The following is a 6,130-nucleotide window of genomic DNA, read 5'->3' on the forward strand; positions in this document are numbered from 1 at the left end:
TATAACTTATTTTCGGACTAGTTGACAAGTTATGCTCCGGTCATTTGATGTTTCCAAGATAGATGTTCTTTTGTAATATAGTTAATTTTTTTGTATATTTCATTTACCCACCATCATACATCATACATACAAGCTAAGAATAGGTCGTTATACTAACAAGAGGTATTAACGGGCAGGGATAGCTCAGTAGGTAGAGTGGTGGCCCCATGATCGGAAGGTCGGGGGTTCAACTCCACTGAACGGCTACCCTGAGGTACCCCTGAGCAAGGTACCGTCCCTACACACTGCTCCCCGGGCGCTGCATTGATGGCTGCCCACTGCTTCACTGGGTGAATGGGTTAAATGCAGAGGAACTATTTCCCTATGGGGACTAACACATACACATTATACACATTATACATTATTATAACGCTGGGCCAAAGTTCAGCACATGGTTAAAGTTTGTAATCCAGCCAGGGTGTAAATATCACTCAGCTGAAGCAGGCAGCATCAACACATAAATCTACTCTACCCGGCTTAAATCACAAGAGCACCTCTGACCAAAAAGCTGAGATTTTTCTTGTTTGCACAAATTAATCCAGATTCACATTAATTGTGTTCACAGCTCCAACAAAATGAGGAAGAGAAGGGGGAGAAACACAATTAGGTTGAATTACAATTGGATGGAAGGCGAGGAGAAGGAAGCTTTGGATGAGGAGGAAGAGAAGCAGCAGGAGCATCTTTAGGGCTCCCTATGATGTCATTGAGGTTTGTTTCATTAATATGGTCCTCTCACAAAGAAAGATGACTTGTTTTAGTTCACCTACTTCCTGTATTAAATAGTGATGTGCAAAATGTTGTGAAAAACCACAGAGCAGGTACGTATAGTGCATCTGCAGGTAAATGAACATCAAATCTCTAAGACAGACGGAAATCTGTATATTTATCACCCTTATGATAAAACCCATGTCAGCCATTGGTTTATGGACTTTGTATTTTGAAGCCTCAACATTTGCTTTATGGCTGTTGCTATGTTGGGACCATATTAGGATGAGGGATCAGAATCTGGAGTCATGCACACTATTGTTTCATTTAGTGTGTATCCATAAGATTCGTACAGCAGATCCAAGTTGTGCCTTGAAAACAGGAAAGTCGTCTGCATAGAGGAGAACTGTAATAGCAGGCTTGTACAAAGTGAGGCTTTGTGCACTCGTTTTACTTCTGTCACCCTGTTTTGATGCAGATTTCACTTGAAATCAGGCAAGAACTGGACTTATTTTTTACAATGTGTTCTTGTGAATTGATTGTGTATCGCATATGTTTGATTGATTTGACTTTCTGCAAGACAACAGTCGTCCACTGGCCAAAAAAGTTTTCCAAATACCTCCACGTGATCTAGCCTGGATTTAGAAAAGAATAGCAAAAAAAATCTGCACCTCCTGCTTCAGATGCAATTTGTGTTTCTGTGTTCAGAGGCAGCGGTGAGAGGGGAGACCTCAGCTCATCCAGCTGGAGAGCCTGACCAGGAGGAGTCGAACATTAACTCAGCTCTTCCAGGGCACCCTGCAGACTCGGCTACTGGCAACAGCAAGGGATGACGTGAACGCCAAACTGGAGTCCATCACAGGTCAACTGCAGGTATGCGAGTCAGACCTTCTGAGGAGGGTTTCACTTTTCTCTCTTCTTTATAATTGACTCTTTTCTCTCTCTTTCAGCTCCTTGTCTCAGAGTGGGAGGGATTTGAAGCACAAAGGGAGGAGCTTGTCGTTTGGTTGGCTGATATGGATGTCCGCCTGAGTGACTGGAAACACCAGGAAACACCAGTGAAAAACTGAAACAACTGCAGGTGTGGGCTTGTTTTGATATGACATATATTTGATATGATACATATGTCAGAGACATTATCCTAAACTGGACTAACAAAGGACCATGAGTACAACATGAAAAGTACATTACATAGCGTAAGGCTGAAGTTCATTGATCATTTTAATCATAAACTTGTTGTTGAAATGTTTTTACTGAACATGCAAACATCTGCTGATGAAAATGTGTTGATTTATTGGTCTGTTATGAAGCTATTGCTATTTCTAATGTGTTTTATCACTTTCTGATGTTTTATTAATTAAACAATACATGTATTATTTGTTGTGTTATCTGTAGCTATAGTATTTATATATATTTATTTATAGTATAGCAAATATATTTAATTATTACTGTTTAAAACACTAATATGTGACATGTATTAGTAGTGATGTTGTGCTGAGGGTTAAAATGCCTTTTTGTCTTTTGGTAACTACAAAATGACAATAAACCATTAATATATGTCTATGCTGTGCTCGTATTTATTTTACCCTACTCAAATTCAATTTATGATGCATTTTATTTTGAAAGATTTAAAATGGTTTTTTAAAGAACCACTGAAAAAAGGTTCTTTAAAATGGTTCTTTTAAAGAACCATTTGAAGGACCTTTTTAAAAATGGTTCTTTAAAGAACCATTTTTTAAAAGGTTCTTTGAAAAACCATTAAAGGTGCCCCAAAGAACCATTTCTTGATGGTTCTTTGGGGAACCTTTAATGGTTCTTTAATGAACCACTGAAAGAAATGGTTCTTCAAAGAACCATTGTTTGGAAGGTTCTTTGTGGCACCAAAAAAGGTTCTTCTATGGCATCAGTCTAAAGAACCACTTTTGGTTCCAGTTGGCACCTTTATTTTTCTGAGTGTGTCCTTGAGTGGAATGGACTACAACTTAAGAAAACACCAGCAATAAGAAAAATAGGAAATAGGACGAACGAAAACGGAAATAGGATGGTGTTTTACACACTGTAATGTTAATATTCACATTAATAACATTCTGGGAAACATTCAAGAGTTTAAGGTACTACAGAGAGAAAACAAAATAAATTTAGAAAACTGTCTGTGGACCTCTGACATTTGAGATGGACATGCACAGAATAACTCACTATAATTGTTTTCTTTCTTTATTGTGTTTTTTTTTTCTGTCTTTTCAATGTGTATTTTCAGTTGCCCTCTGAGAGAAGGTGTTCACAGCAGCTCCCAGTGGGCTCCACACATACAGCTACTGATGCCTTGTTAGAGCTTATAATGAGCTATAAAAGTGCTCAGCTGTATCTAGCATGCATGTGAATATTACCTGTCTGCACATGCATACGCGCACACACACACACACACACACACACACACACACACACACACACACACACACACACACACACACAGTGCTCTCCCGCAGGAACAAATAAAGCCATATTGTCCCAGGTCTGATTGCTGTGATAATTAATGTAGCATAGAACCAGAAAAACACACTGAGACCAATTATACCAAAGAGAGTGAAAAGGAGAGGAACAGAAGCGAAAGAGAGAACGGAATTAAGTGTGAAAAGAATTTAAAAATATGTGATTAAAGACAGAGGGAAAACAAACTATGCAAAGTTTGTGTCCTGAAAAAAGTTCCACTAGACTTTACTGCACTGCAGGAAAAATATGTGGAATAAATAAAAAAAACGTAAACCTGTCTATTAGCTAATGCCGTATAGGTATAAGTTTTATTTTGAAACAAGAGCACCTTCTCTTGGCTCAAAAAATTTTCGATTGACTCAAATGCAGGAATAAAGTAAAGATATAGCTACAGAGGTTGGGGTGGATGGATGGGTCTGTGCTTACTACAAACAAATGCTTACCATCATTTAGTTTAGTTTATTTCAAGTATAGAAACATCCACCCTAATATTTTTTAACTACTCACATTTAAAATTTTTATTTAAAAAATTCCACTCCATCATTTCTGATGCCCAGAGATTGTGTAAAAAATACTCTGCTACTCACTTGATCATATGTTCGTCTTTTAAGTTCATCTTTTAGCTTCTTTTGACAACGGATAATATCCCAAGGACCACTTAATGTTGTACATAAGTAAGTAAAACCTCTTAAGGTTCAAGGTTCTTTATTTGTCACATGCATAGTTATACAGGTATAACACACAGTGAACTGTAACCTGACACACTCCTCGACTTGTGCAAAAACGTTGAGGGGGGGAGAGGGGGGGACATTATATATAATATATACATTAGGTGAATGTGCAGTAATAGCATGTAAGCAGCAATCAGGTGAATTCTGTACATTAACTGAATAAAAACACCTTTGTTCCATCTAATTGCAAAAGAGCAAAAGAAACCCCCCAAAACCCCAAACCCTCAGATCTTACCTTTTGCCAATTCTTTGCAGAATATACTTCATTTGAAAAATATACTTCTTCTGTAAAGAACAACTATGATTCCTGTTTATGATGGCAGCAAGTGTACATTAATGATAAAGGTATTCCTTTACCTGCATGATGGTATAAAAAGTGCTAAAACGTAAATCTTGGCAAGGATTATTTAAGCAACTTTCTATAAAATGATTAGCCTTGACTCTTTTTCTGTGCTGTTGGTTATTGCCTGTATTATAATTGGTTATGTTGTTAACATAATATATATTTTATTTTAGATTTTTGAACCATGGTGTACTAGCTGCAGGACAATGGGTCTCTTCTTACTGAAATGTAAATCAACATTTCAGTGTTTCAAAATTGCACTAAACCCAACTTAGATACAAACTCACTTACATAAAATTTTATATTCATACATAGAACGTATTGTTTTTAATGCACCTACAACACGCTGTATTTTGAAACCAGCTTTCAGAACATCTTTTCTAGCAAAGCTTCACAGATTCTAGGTTTATTTATGTGCTGACAGTGACCAAAATGACATAGAGGTGCAACTGAGACACAACAACAGTTATGCATTATTCTGCTAAACTGATAGACACAATAGGGGTGTTAACAGCGGTATAAATAGTGACAAAAATTAACATTTGAGTGGTTTAGATTGTAGCAAGACATTTAAAGATGTCGCTTTCAGCTTTTTTTAACTTGTGCAAAACAAAACAGCAAAACAATAAAGTTATTGATGAGCAGTGGCTTGACTGATTTAATTGTTAGTTGCAGGGCTGTTGAGAAGTGCTGTCCTTTCTCTAACTCCCTCTTTTCTCTTGCTGTGTGTTGCTCTCTCCCAATTGGTTACATTAAGGCCTTGAGAGTGACTTCCAGGTGTAATTAAAAGCAGCAGAGCCACTTTCACCTACAGCCTGGAAACATGTGGCAACTTGTTAATTTACCTCCTGCTCCTCCTTCCCCCCTCTACTCCCCTCTGTCTCCCTGGAGAGAGGAGACAGATGGGCTGGGAGTCATGTGCAGCATTAGAAGTAGGGAACTAGGAGACTTATTAAGACAAAGTGTAGTTTTTATGTAAGAACAGGTATGATGTCATTTGTCTTTGTCATCTATCTTCCTAGAAATGTTCCTATTACACCTTTTCAGCAAAGCCTCTGGACACAGATTGGATGGCTTTTAGAGTTCAAACGCAGAAGCTAATAAAGAGAAAAGCAGACACATAACCCTGTTTTTATCACAATATGAAATTAAACCCACTCCGGGTAGTTTCTTGAAAGACAATTTTTTTTTTAACATTTCAGCTGATGTAAACCTGAAGAGTAGATTTTTAAAAAATATCCTACAGATGCTGATGAGATAGATAGGGCATCAGAAATATACACCAATATGCGCTGCAAAATTGGCACTCAACTTTAAAAAAAATCACACACTGCAGACTAACTGTAACGTAGGAGCAAGGTATGCATATTTGTGCATTGTAGATTTTTAAAAAATATCCTACAGATGCTGATGAGATAGATAGGGCATCAGAAATATACACCAATATGCGCTGCAAAATTGGCACTCAACTTTAAAAAAAATCACACACTGCAGACTAACTGTAACGTAGGAGCAAGGTATGCATATTTGTGCATTGTCTGCATAGAACTGCAACAAATGTCACTGAGAGGTATTATTTAAAGACAAATAAAAAAAAGTGGGAAAGAAGTTTCAGTGTGTTTAAATATTGTAAAATGGTTATGTTCCATCTCTCCAAGTAACACTACTAGAGAAGTCAATGGTCAGAAGTTACACATATTTTCTCATAAGTCACCCTTAATCATAAATGGAAAAAATGTTATATGGAAATTAAACGTGAATTAGCCTGTTGTGATATTCATTATCCACATTATACTGCTGGAGCAGTTCTATGTTTTTCTCA

At 37.1% G+C, this 6,130-nt stretch overlaps 1 long non-coding RNA gene across 1 annotated transcript; it reads left to right on the top strand.

The window, feature by feature from the left end:
• Positions 1-678: 678 nt before the first annotated feature.
• LOC146685499 (uncharacterized) lies at positions 679-2,307 on the top strand. The gene is made up of 3 exons (XR_014916890.1): positions 679-747; positions 1,453-1,617; positions 1,695-2,307. It is a non-coding gene; the product is annotated as an uncharacterized LOC146685499 (long non-coding RNA).
• The last annotated feature ends 3,823 nt before the right edge of the window (positions 2,308-6,130 follow it).

Source organism: Copadichromis virginalis, linkage group LG19 (assembly GCF_057382275.1).
Source record: "Copadichromis virginalis isolate Kocher_CV1m ecotype Utaka linkage group LG19, C_Virginalis_male_GT1.1, whole genome shotgun sequence".
NCBI classification, from domain to species: domain Eukaryota; kingdom Metazoa; phylum Chordata; class Actinopteri; order Cichliformes; family Cichlidae; genus Copadichromis; species Copadichromis virginalis.